The sequence below is a fragment of the Citrus sinensis genome, chromosome 4 (genome assembly GCF_022201045.2).
Source record: "Citrus sinensis cultivar Valencia sweet orange chromosome 4, DVS_A1.0, whole genome shotgun sequence".
Classification (NCBI taxonomy): Eukaryota; Viridiplantae; Streptophyta; class Magnoliopsida; order Sapindales; family Rutaceae; genus Citrus; species Citrus sinensis.
In genome coordinates this window covers 9,120,778-9,134,736 of record NC_068559.1, presented here as the reverse complement: position 1 = coordinate 9,134,736, position 13,959 = coordinate 9,120,778, and the positions used below count along the sequence as shown (strand labels likewise).

At 32.7% G+C, this 13,959-nt stretch overlaps 1 long non-coding RNA gene across 1 annotated transcript; it reads right to left on the bottom strand.

The window, feature by feature from the left end:
- Positions 1-10,921: 10,921 nt before the first annotated feature.
- LOC102615928 (uncharacterized) lies at positions 10,922-13,255 on the bottom strand. The gene is made up of 3 exons (XR_008054344.1): positions 12,658-13,255; positions 11,703-11,916; positions 10,922-11,295 (listed from the first exon to the last, which is right to left on the bottom strand). It is a non-coding gene; the product is annotated as an uncharacterized LOC102615928 (long non-coding RNA).
- Positions 13,256-13,959: the final 704 nt, after the last annotated feature.

Here is a 13,959-nt window from a genome sequence, read left to right as displayed (position 1 = left end):
ATTAGGATTGTGTTGAGCTACTATAAATTAATGGTTCACAATTATATTTTAAGCAAGCATAATAAAATTAATTCCAAACTCCTGTTAAATCTTTTATCTTTCTTAATTCTTCTCTTTCCCTCTGAATTCGTAAATTGTTCCTCTCACCTCCCTTGAATTCTCTAATCGAAACCTTGCACTATAACAAAATGTACAACAAAAATTTTAGTCAATGAAGGTAACAAATTAGTCGCCTTATATTTTTTATGACGCAAGATAAATCGTCAGATATTAGTCATGGAACATTCATTATTATTTTTGTCATATAAAACAATATGTTTTTTGGATTAAAATGTTTGTCTCAAATTTACATTAAACATATCATAAATAGTATCCAAAGTGGTCATTTTAAATGCTGAAAAGTATAGTTAATGAAGTTATACTAGCTAGTAACCTATCAAGAGGTCAATCCACTTGATTTGGGCTTTTTTTGCACTGGAAAATTTTTCTTAGAGAAGTAGAAATTAGTCATTAGAACAGTGCTTTACACACACTTTGACTGGTTTTTGTTTCCTGGTCAGATTATACTTTAAGGTTTTGGATGTTGGATCATAAACTTGTTTTTTATCCAAGTCCAAAAAACACAAAGCTCAGCCCATCTTATAAAATGTTCTAAGTGAGCTTGGGTGGTAGGTGTAGCAGGTGAGTGATAGATTTTGATAAATATTGAGGATTTGTGTGGTAGTTGAATAAATGAATAGTTGTGATTGATTTGTTTCATGTATAAAAATACTCTCCCTTTTAGTTTATGTATCTAGTCTAAGAAAAAGAAAGAATAAAAAGCAAAATAAAGCTTATGAGAGAGATTTGTAAGAGTGTGAATTGTTCTTGTAGTGTTCTTGAACTTTCTTTAATAAAATTTGTGTTTTATCCTTCAAATTCTCTAACAAAGTGGCATCAGAGCTAGTAATAGGTGCTCTACAAAAATTAGCTCAATTGGAAACCAAACATGCCCGCAATCGCCGTCGGAAGTTTGTTGTCCTGAAACTAAGTTGACTTTCCGAGTTAAACCGAGTTGAACCGAGCCATTGATGGAGCTGATCCGAACCGGCCAAGATTGAAGTCAAGTCAACCGAGTCGAACTGAGCCGTTGATTATTGATTAAAAGTTGACCCTTGACTGGCGTTGATGAGCATTAACCGTTGACGAAAGTCGATTCGAGTTCCTCCCAAGGTTTTTCAACATTTAAATCCATCCGTGTATCCAGAATCTCTAAATTCTCACTCAATTTATGAATTATGACAAATGGTGGCATGATATTATTCCAAGTTCCACAATTGAAGGGAAGCAAGTTTGACAAATAATATCAAAATGAAATCTCTATTAGGTGCTCACGATGTATGGGAAGTCATAGAAAAAGGTTTTACTATACTAGAAAATGAAACTACTTTAGCTACAGTGAAAAAGAAAATTTGAAAGACTTGAAGAATAAAGAGAATTAAGCAAAGTGTCTCATCATTTAATCGTTAGATGAAGATGCTTTTGAATAGATTGGTAGTGCAACCTCCTCGAATAAAGAATAGGGGAAGCTAAAGACCTCTTACAAAAGAATAGAACAAGTTAAGAAGTTTCATCTTTAAACATTATTAAGAGAATTTGAGTCCTCACACTGAAGGCATCTGAGTTAATTTTTGAGTATTTTTCTCATGTTGTGTTCGTTTCTAATGAATTAAAAAAGATAAGGATCATTGAAAAGATACTTTGATCAATAGACTTGAAGTTTGACCACATTATTATGAGAATTGAGCAAGAGATTTAGAGGCTACGAGCAACCTAAAAAAAAAGTAGCAAGCCTATGAAGAAAAATAAAGGAAGAAACATGGGATCGAAGAAGAACTCCTCAAGATAGAAGTCAATCCAAAGAAGAAGGAAGAAAACTCTGACAACAATAGGAGACAATATGTCCGAGATAGAGGTAGCAAGCCTATGAAGAAAAATAAAGGAAGAAACATGGGATCGAAGAAGAACTCCTCAAGATAGAAGTCAATCCAAAGAAGAAGGAAGAAAACTCTGACAACAATAGGAGACAATATGTCCGAGATAGAGGTAGAGGACGAGATAAGAGTCATGGTCATAGATGAGGTTGGAATTTCAATAACTTAAATTACAGAAAAATGATAAAGCTCAACTAGAGGATAAAGTAGAGCAAGGTACAATAAATCTCAATTATAGTGCTATAATTGTCAAAAGTTTGGCATTATGCTTTAAAATTCAGAGCTCCAAGTACCAGAATTGATGAAAAAGTGAATTATTCAAAATATTTTCTTTGAATATTCAAAATGATATTGCAAAGTGTCTTAAAGCTTGTCAACAAAATCCATCTTGGATTTGGCATATTCAATATGGATATCTTAACTTTGGAGGATTAGAGCTACTATAAAAAAGAACATGATGAAAGGCCTACCTTTAATTAATCATCCCAATCAACTTTGTAAAGGATGTTTACTTAGCAGGCAATTTAGGAAGAGCTTTCCAAATGACTCAAACTCAAGAGCCTAGAAGCCACTCGAGCTTATTCATACTGATGTGTGTAGACTAGCTAGAAGTCAAAAGCTTCTGAAGTTTTCAAGAGGTTCAAAACTATAGTAGAGAAAAAAATAGATACTAGATTAAAGCCATAAGATCTTATCAAGGGGAAGAATTCACTTCCAAAGCATTCCAAGAGTTTTGTGAAGCAAATGGAATTCAATACCCTTTGACAGTTTTGTAATTCCCCAACAAGATGGTATAATAGAAAAGAATAATAGAACCATCTTCAACATGACAAGAAGTATGCTGAAAAGCAAAAGATTACCTAAGGAGTTTTAGGTAGAAGTTGTTGCATGTGCGGTCTACCTATCTAACAGATCTCTAAAAAAAATTTTATGGGGTAAGACACAATAAGAGACATGAAGTAGTAGAAAGTCGAGTTTTTGGAAGCATAGCTCATGTCAATATACTAAACAAGAGAAGAACAAAACTAGATGAAAAAAGTGAGAAGTTAATCTTCAGTTGCAATGACAACAATTTGAAATGATACAAACTGTATAATCCAAATAGAGGAAAGATCATGATCAACCAAGATGTAATTTTTTATGAAGAAAGAGAATGAGATTTTGGCTTTAATGCTGATGACTTCAACTTTTACCCCTTTGAAGAAGATGAGCAGACATCGACGGAGCAAGTAGGAGAACAACAAAAACCCATAACTCCATCAACCTTACCAATAACAACATTTACGGAGACTCACCACCATCATTTTTTTAGAAGAGAGATGTGGCACACAAGAAGTTTACAAGATCTCTATGAGGAAATTGATAGACTTGATAATCTCACTCTCTTTTGCCTCTTTATTGATTGTGAGCTAACCAACTTCCAAGAAGCTGCACAAGATGAGAAGTGGAGATCTCAATAGATGAAGAAATAAAAGCCATCATGAAGAATGACACCTGAGAATTTACTACTCTTCCCAAAGGTCACAACGATTGGTGTCAATACGTGTACATGACAAAGAGAAATGCCAAAGAAGAAATTGAAAGGCACAAAACAAGGCTAGTTGCAAAAGGTATTAGTAAAAAAGCTGGAATTGATTATGATGAGGTATTTGCGCTTCTAGCCCGACTTGAAACTATAAGACTTGTTATTTCTTTGGCTGCTAAAAAAAAGGAAGATTTTTCAAATAGCTGTGAAGTTTGCTTTCTTGAATAGGTTCCTCGAAGAAAGAATTCTACATAAAAAAACTATTAGGCAATGTGGTAAAAGGACATGAAAACAAAGTTATGAGATTGAATAAAACTCTTTATAGGTTAAAGCAAGCACCAAGGGCATGTAATAGCCGAATTGACAAGTATTTTCAAGAGAACGACTTTACTAAATTCTCATGTGAATATGAACTCTATTTCAAAGAAAAAGGTGGAGACATTTTGATTGTGTGCTTATACGTGGATGATTTCATCTTTACTAGTGGTAATCCAAGCTTATTTTAAGAGTTCAAGAGAGTATGGTTAAAGAGTTTGAGATGACTGACATTAGATTGATGGCATATTACCTCAACATTGAAGTCAAGCAAAAGGAAAAAGGCGTATTCATCTCCTTAGAAAGTTATGCAAAAAAGATTCTCAAGAAGTTCAAGATGAATGATTGCAAGCCTATAAGCATGCCACTGGAATACAGAGTCAAGTTATCCAAACATGATGAAGGCGAAGATGTAGATCCAACATTCTTTAAGAGTTCGGTTGGAAGCTTATGTTATTTGACATGCGCGAGACAAATATCCTTTATGCTAGTGGACTTGTGAGTCGATACATGGAGAGTCCAAAGACCACTCATTTTAAAGCTCCAGAAAGAATCCTTCGCTACATCAAAGGTACAATTAATTTTAGCTTATTATACTTATTCTCTAATGACTACAAGCTTGTTGGATGTAGCATTAGCGATTAAGGTGGAGATGTAGATGATCGAAAGAGCACTATAAGATTTGTGTTCTTTATGGGAGGCACTGCTTTCACATGGATGTCAAAGATGCAATTTATTGTTGCACTCTCAACTTGTGAAGCTGAGCGTATAGCTGCAATTTCATGTGTTTGTCATGCAATTTGGTTGAGGAATTTGTTGAAGGAGTCGGGTATGCCGTAAGTAAAGCCAACCAAGATTTGTGTCAATAACAAGTTAGCAATTGCTCTATCTAAGAAATCAGTCTTCCATGGTCGAAACAAACATAGCGATACTCGTTATCATTTCATACGGAGTGTATTAAAAGAAAGGAAATACAAGCAAAGTTGTCAAATCACATGATCAAATTGTTGACATCCTTACTAAACCACTACAACAAAAAGATTTCTTCAAGTTGAGAACTCCATTGGGTGTTATAAAACAAGTTTAAGGGGGTGTGTTGGATCATAAACTTGTTTTTTATCCAATTCCAAAAAACATAAAAGCCTAGCCCATCTCATAGAACTTCCTAAGTTAGGTGAGCTTGGGTAGTAGGTAAGGTTAGTGTGGTTGATGTAGTAGATGAGTAGTAGGTTTAGATGAATGGTAAGGATTTATGTGGTAGGTGAATAAATGAATGGTTGTGATTGGTTTGTTTTATATATAAATACCCATTCTCCCCTTTGGTTTATGCATCAAGTGTAGGAAAAAGAAAGCATAAGAAGCAAAACAAAGCATCTGAGAGAGATTTGTGAGAGTGTGAATTGTTCTTGTAATGTTCTTGAGCTTTGTTTAATAAAATTTGTGTTTTATCCTTCAAATTCTCCAACAATGGATGCAACTTTTTGGGTTTTGGCTGTGAGTTTAATGTTCTTGAGTACAACTCTTGGGATGATTAACAAGGATGCAATTCTCAAGTTATTGTTCACTACCATTGGTTTGCTAATTGGTGTGGTTGTTCCAACTAATTTTCAACTTCAAAGAAGCAATACTAAGTCATATTTGCGAACACTAAATTTATTAATAATACAAATTAATTGCTCTAATATCATGTGAAAAATTTAGATACCAGAAGGAAAGGTTAATTAAACTTATTGATGGAGTTCTACATGAAGAAGATAAAAATATGATGTGTTTATAATTTATATATTATTTTTTTTATGTTTCCTTAAGTTAATTTTATCTTAAATTATGTTAATTTGTATCTTAATTTATATTCTGTTATTTTAGGTATATTCTGTAATTAAAGAGGAATTATATCGAAACATTAACAAAGAAATCTGTTTAAAGAAATGAGAAAGAGAAAGAAATAAAAAAAAAATTCAATTGAAACAAATCAAGCAAGATTTACCATGATGCATGCAATCATGGCAAGAATAAAAGGAAAAGAAAAAAAGGTCAATTGACTTTCAATTTCAAGTTATTCATGTGGAGAGCACTTTGACAATTTAAACGGCAAGGTTAGCATATATTTTTATTAAAGGAAGCACATATTTTGGCGTGATTTTAAATGGCATGCACGTGATGGGCTTTGGCTTCAACAATTCTTATTGGCTTAGGAATTAAAAAGGCGGCTAGTTATTACTATATAAAGGCCACATTTGAAGCATTATGGGAGACCACAAGCCGAGAGAGAAAAAATAAAAAAGGAATTAGAGGACACGGCTATGATACAGGGACTCAAAGTCCCTGTATCATAGAGGGGGTCAATTTATTGACCCCTTTGTTGTTTGGCTGCCATCTGGCAGCCAAACAACTTTTTTGACTGGCAGCAACCGGTTTTACAGCCGGTTGCTGCCATTAATATGTTTTTTTTATTTAAATAAATTAAAATAAAAAATATTTAAAACGAATAATATTTAAAAAATAATAATAATAATAAGTAAAAAATGACAAGTAAAGTAAAAATGAAAAAAATATTTTTTATTATAAATATTTTAAAAAATAAAATAAAATGTGTGTTAACAAAAAGACAAAAATTTTATTCATTTTCTATGAAATTTATCTCATGTTTAACATTTTAAGTTTCATATTTTATGTTTTATGTTTCATGTACTGATTTTTCAAATACCCCAAAATTTTTTTTTTTGCACCCGTTTCATGTTTACGTTCTATATTTCATGTTTGATGTTCTATGTTTCATGTTTTATGTTTCATGTTCACTGTTACGGAGGGACTCATATTTTATGTTTGTTGTTGCATATTTTAAGTGATATGTTTCATGTTGGTTGTGCAATGTTTCATGTACTGATTTTTCAAATACCCCGGAATTTTTTTTTTTGCACCCGTTTCATGTTTACGTTCTATGTTTCATGTTTGATGTTCTATGTTTCATGTTTTATGTTTCATGTTCACTGTTACGAAGGGACTCATATTTTATGTTCGTTGTTGCATATTTTAAGTAATATGTTTCATGTTGGTTGTGCAATGTTTCATGTACTGATTTTTCAAATACCCCGGAATTTTTTTTTTCCACCCGTTTCATGTTTACGTTCTATGTTTCATGTTTGATGTTCTATGTTTCATGTTTTATGTTTCATGTTCACTGTTACGGAGGGACTCATATTTTATGTTCGTTGTTGCATATTTTAAGTGATATGTTTCATGTTGGTTGTGCAATGTTTCATGTACTGATTTTTCAAATACCCCGGAATTTTTTTTTTTGCACCCGTTTCATGTTTACGTTCTATGTTTCATGTTTGATGTTCTATGTTTCATGTTTTATGTTTCATGTTCACTGTTACGGAGGGACTCATATTTTATGTTCGTTGTTGCATATTTTAAGTGATATGTTTCATGTTGGTTGTGCAATGTTTCATGTACTGATTTTTCAAATACCCCGGAATTTTTTTTTTTGCACCCGTTTCATGTTTACGTTCTATGTTTCATGTTTGATGTTCTATATTTCATGTTTGATGTTCTATGTTTGATGTTTTATGTTTCATGTTCACTGTTACGGAGGGACTCATATTTTATGTTCGTTGTTGCATATTTTAAGTGATATGTTTCATGTTGGTTGTGCAATGTTTCATGTACTGATTTTTCAAATACCCCGGAATTTTTTTTTTTGCACCCGTTTCATGTTTACGTTCTATGTTTCATGTTTGATGTTCTATGTTTCATGTTTTATGTTTCATGTTCACTGTTACGGAGGGACTCATATTTTATGTTCGTTGTTGCATATTTTAAGTGATATGTTTCATGTTGGTTGTGCAATGTTTCATGTACTGATTTTTCAAATACCCCGGAATTTTTTTTTTTTGCACCCGTTTCATGTTTACGTTCTATGTTTCATGTTTGATGTTCTATGTTTCATGTTTTATGTTTCATGTTTTATGTTTCATGTTCACTGTTACGGAGGGACTCATATTTTATGTTCGTTGTTGCATATTTTAAGTGATATGTTTCATGTTGGTTGTGCAATGTTTCATGTACTGATTTTTCAAATACCCCGGAATTTTTTTTTTTGCACCCGTTTCATGTTTACGTTCTATGTTTCATGTTTGATGTTCTATGTTTCATGTTTTATGTTTCATGTTCACTGTTACGGAGGGACTCATATTTTATGTTCGTTGTTGCATATTTTAAGTGATATGTTTCATGTTGGTTGTGCAATGTTTCATGTACTGATTTTTTAAATACCCCGAAATTTTTCTTTTTTGCCCCCGTTTCATGTTTACGTTCTCTGTTTCATGTTTGTTGTTCTACGTTTCATGTTTTATGTTTCATGTTCCATGTTACGGAGGGACTCATATTTTATGTTTGTTGTTGCATATTTTAAGTGATATGTTTCATGTTGGTTGTGCAATGTTTCATGTACTGATTTTTCAAATACCCCGAAATTTTTCTTTTTTGCCCCCGTTTCATGTTTACGTTCCACGTTTCATGTTTGCTGTTCTACGTTTCATGTTTGACGTTGTATGTTCACTGTTATGGAGGTACTCATATTTTATATTCGCTGTTGCATATTTTAAGTAAAATGTTTAATGTTTGTTGTTTAATGTTTGTTGGAATGATGAATGTTGCATCTTGATTTATGTTTTACTACATGGCTTGATATGTTTGTTATTATATGAATTTATGTTTCATGAATTAGATAGCTTGATATACTTGTAATTTTATGATTTTATATTTCATGCATTAAGGGCGCGTTTAGTGCATGGGATTGTGTGGTATTATACCACTATTCACATTAATTTATTACCAAGAAGTTGTTTGGTAAAATTTGAGACCTCATTATACTGCATTATAATACAGCATAATAAGGCATGGGGTCGCATTACGCAAACCCAAGGGAACCTCGGGTTTGCGTAATGCGGAAGCTTTTTGCCTCAATTGAGGCAAATTTATTTTATTAAAATATTATAAAAATAAATTATTTTATTATTAAATACTAATATAATGAATAAAATATAAAAAGAAATTATATGATAATATTATTTTATTTATTAATGATTCATATAAAAATAATATATTAATATTATAATATTATTTACATTAATATTAATTTTAAAATTAATATTATTTAAATTTATGCAAATTTCAATATTTATAATTATTTATATTAAATTAAAAATTTATTAATATATTAAAATGTAAAAATAATAATATATTGTAAATTAAAATATAATTTAATATTATTGAATAATAATTTATTAATTTATATTAACAATTATAATATTAATTATAATCTAAATTTATTATTTACATATAATATTAAATTTTATAAAATTTTTTATCATAATTATAATACAAATTTTAAGATTTCTATATTTATTATTTTTCTAAGTATTAATATATATTATTTTTTAATTATTTAATTTAATTAATCAAACATTCTACAATATTGTTATAATACAATGCTAACGCAATACAACATAATACAATATACCAGCATTAAAATAATACAATACAGCATAATACAATATAGTGTGCCAAACGCACCCTAAATGGCTTATTGAAAGGTTTTAAATCTCAAAATGATTTAAAATTAAGCAATTTTAAAAGGCCAAAAATAAAATGGTGTGTGTAATACAAGTATAAGAGCTTACCCAATTAGAGACAAAAAGATTTCCCAAGTCTAAACCGGTATACCACTTCTTCTCATCCGGAAAACCGTTTTTCTTATTGATTTCTCTCGGGACAAATTCCGGATAACCGGATTGTTCAAATCGGTGAGCCGCATTTTCTTTGGTTGCTCTCGGGTCAATATTCGGATAACCGGATTATCAATCCGGAAAACCGGATTCGCGTATGGCCTTCACTGGATTTAACCGGATAGCCGGTTCTGTAAATCCGGAAATCCGGATTCGAGCTGCACTTTGGCAGCATTCTGGATTCATTCGGCCAACCGGTTAAGGAAACCGGTAAGCCGGTTTTAACGTGCTATCTTCTGGATCCAACCGGCAAGCCGGTTTGTGATATCCGGAAAACCGGATTCGAGTGAAGGACTTGCTGGAACATAACCGGATTTCCGGTTCAAGTCAAACCGGCAAGCCGTTTACGGCTTGTAAGCTTCTGGTCACTTTAATTTCGTGCACTGATTTTAATCTTTCAATAGTCATACCTTATACTACAAGTGTTCGTTTTAAACATTCAATAATATTATTTTGTAAACATTTTTCATCTAATTTTTTATAAATATAATCACTTTCGAAGTATTTGTATTATGAATAAAGGTAACCAACAAAATAATAATATTCCAATCCGAATTTGCTTTTAAGTGTTTTAAATCTTTCGTTTGGTCGGAGAACTATCAAAGCCTCTTAGTGTCTTATATTTAATTTTAATCTTTGAAATATAGCACTCGCTTTTTATTAAAGAAAAGTACAATTGAATATATAAGTGTGCTAAAGCAAAATATGACTTAACTATTAAGTTTGATTAAAAAAAAACTAAAATGAGTAAAATACTAGTGGTTGCAATAAGTGGCCTCACAAATAAATTCGGAAGAGCTCTTATGTTCCACTGGCGCTTTTTATAGCCAAAATCTCCACTATAAATAACCTTGCAACCATTTTTAATTCTATTAATTCCCACACAAATTTATAGGCTTATTTTCCCATCCGCTAAATCAATTTAATCAATTTATTTTAACTAATTATAGGAAACACAATTTAATGAAAATAAATCAAATTAACTATTCCTACGTCAAACATAATATTTTCTACATATCATCCTAAAAATCCACCAAAATCTAGTACATTACACCAAGTGTATCATCCAACCTTATTACAAGTACCATCTCCGAAAAAAAAAGTGGATTGATATATTGCATAAATTTACGACAAATAAAAAAAGGAAGAAAGGTAAGTAGTTTTAAAGTAAAAGCTCAGCACAACTTATTAACAACGTATTTATTTTTTAGCAGTATAACATTTTTTTTTGACATTTTTCAAATAAGTATCTTGTGAAATAAACATCCATGCAAATGAAATAAACTAAGCTTTATTAAAATAAATAACAGGATAAATAAATAATTAAAACATATGGTTTCATTCAAAAGTCATCAATTGTGATCACCATATCAATTGCAATCATTTTACCATTGAGGGGTAATAACACAACAATTTTCCAGTATCCTGCCTCATGGTCAATACTTATAATTGTTGTATAAAATTGAATGTGTTCTATCACTTGCTCAGCAACTACAACGAAACCCAGCAATGTAAATGGAAAAAGAAATTTTTTTTACATAAGCCGTATAAAAGATGCCTTGCAAATATCAACCTATATTTACTAAAGCCAACCCTAAAATTCTGCAGCCAACAAAATTGCAACAAAGCCGCAGCAAAGTTCATCATCCAACAGATTCTGCCCCCTCCGAATAATTTCCAGCTATTCCAACTGTAAGACACAAACAAGAAAGCAAAAACCAAATCCCATAACTAGAAGTATAAAAAATCTTGCCAAAATATTTACTGAACCCACGAATGTAACTTGCTTTCTCATAACTCAGCAACAAAGACACCACCACCAAATCTTGCATCCATAATAAGATACAAAACCAAAGCAAAAATGAAACATTTCTTCTTCATGGACGACATTGCCATTTCCACTCTTATTATTTCTCTTAAACTACTTTTCTTTTCCTGTTCCTTAAAATGCAGAGACAAGTAAGAATTCCAATTCCAGGCAGGCGATGATGCAAGTTCCAAGCACTCACAAAGGGCTTTCGTGGATAAGTTTCTCAATCAAAATCAAATTAAATCAAAATCAAATTATTGGTGAGTGAATTTTATTTTATATATTACCTCTCCTGCCTAAATAAGATTCTTGTGCCTCAGCATTAAGTCCGCTGCCAAATCCGACCCGGAGCTTGAACTTTACTTTGTTGGTACTAAACTCGCACTTGATGGACAGTTTGAGAGCGAAGCGGACAGATCTATGACTTCAAAAGCCTTATCCTAACGCGCCACAGGGCAATCTCCCAGAATTACTGAGAGAATACCAAAACTTCCCCTAAAACTGCAGCACAAAATATGTAAGAATAAAAAGCTGTAAAAAATAGCAGTTCAAATATTCAAATAGGTGCAGATAAAAAATACAAGAAATAATGTAGCGCGGTCCCAATACTCAAAAACATTTTGCCATCACTGCTCCAGAGATGTGCAAGAAAATGAAAGACATTAAACTAAATTTCAAGGATTCAGTAATGAAAGGGAAACAAAAGCATGTTGGAAAACCCCCCTAAAAAAAAAAAATTAGTCCCACACTCCTCCATAACTCTGACCTTATCTATCATTGCATGATAAAAATTCTAACAAGGACACAAACAAAATACTATGAAAGCTTGGGTTAAAAACTGATTATAGACACTCCCTGAGTTGCACAAGTCCGTATATTGAACTATTCAAAACATCTCCTCTCACACTGCAATAAAAGTTTGCAAAAATGAAAGAGAGCTTAAGCGTTCTTCCTTATAAGAATTACTCAAAACATCTCTTCACAAAAGCCAAAAAAGTTTGCAAAAATGAAAGAGAGCTTAAGCATTCAAATAAGACAAAATATTACTCACATACAGTCTACTCTAAAGCATTCATAGATAGAAGAAAAAAACTAAAGAGAGGTTTTGGGGCGGGGGGAGCTCATTACAGAGAACCCAAGTAGCAAAGTCTAGATACTCCACATAAACTACGAACTTTCCAACATCACATGCACAAAATAAATAATAATTACTCAAAATTTACCCAAATAGAAGAATAATACCAGTGAGCCAATGTCGATTCTCAACATATATGCTCCGATCTCTTTATAGGAGCAACTTGAGAGAGAGAGCAGCAGCACCAGTCGAGACAAAGCAGAGACGCAGCAACACCACCACCACCAGCCGAGACAGAGCATGGACGCATCAGTAGCAGCATCACAAGTTATTCCTAAAGAGAGATGCAACAGCAGCAGTCGATCCTTAAGAGAGAAATTGTAGCAGCAGCACCACCACCACCACCAATCGAGAGAAGCCGAGACACGACAGCAGTCGATTCTGGTTGAAGAACCGTGATGGAGAGGGAGACAGCTGTGACGAATCGTGGTTGAAGAACTATGACAGAAAAAGAGATGTGAATTTCGATCGGGATAAGGAGATTAGGCTTGGGTTTTGTTTTGCAATTTCTTTTTTGATATAATTTCTGATTCATCTGAGAACGTGTTTAACACGAGAGCGAGAGTGAGAGCGGGAGCGGGAGCGGGAACATGAGCGTGAGCAGGAGCGCGAGAGTGAGCAAGAGCGAGAGCGAGGAAGAATGTGGGGATGGAGAGGGAGAAAGATGAGGATTTTCTGGTTCAATGTTCCGGGGGGGGGGGGGGGGGGGGAGGGAGAGGGGGGGGGGGGGGAGAAAGAGAGGGGGATGAAAATGCTTTTCTTCCGGTTGCCCTTCTTTTTTTGCTTTTATTCACGTTTTCTTTCTTTTTTTTTTCAAATTAAAACCTCAACCGTTGGATTCAAATAAACTGAATCCAATGGCTCAATGGCAGCCCCTGCACCATACAGGGGATTTTAGGCCCTGCATGGTAGCCGTGTCCGGAATTAGAAGGTAGCAGCAGCCACATGAATTGACAGAAACTGAAGCGGCCGTAAGAGATCAGAGGAAGGCCGGGATTAATTCTTAATTTTTTCTTTCTCTTTTCTCGATTGTTGTGCTTAAATATTTCTTATAATATTTATAAATTCTCTTTATATTTTTATGAATTAATTTATTTTGTTAGGAATTCGATGTACTCTAACAATAAAGATTTAATTTCATAAATCTATGTTACTTTTAATTTATTATTTCATATTGAGTGTTCATGATTTTAATTAATGCTTTTAAATATCTGGCTAATATTTAAATGATTTGAGGATATATAATGAGATCGAGTGAAGATTTATGTGTCTTTGCTCTGTGTAATGAATGCCATAAATTGAACGAAAGATAGAGATATACCGATGTGATTCATGCAGTTTATTTAAGAATTTCCATAGAGCTTAATAAATCTTTACATATTTAAATTCTCATAGGGATATAGTTGGTT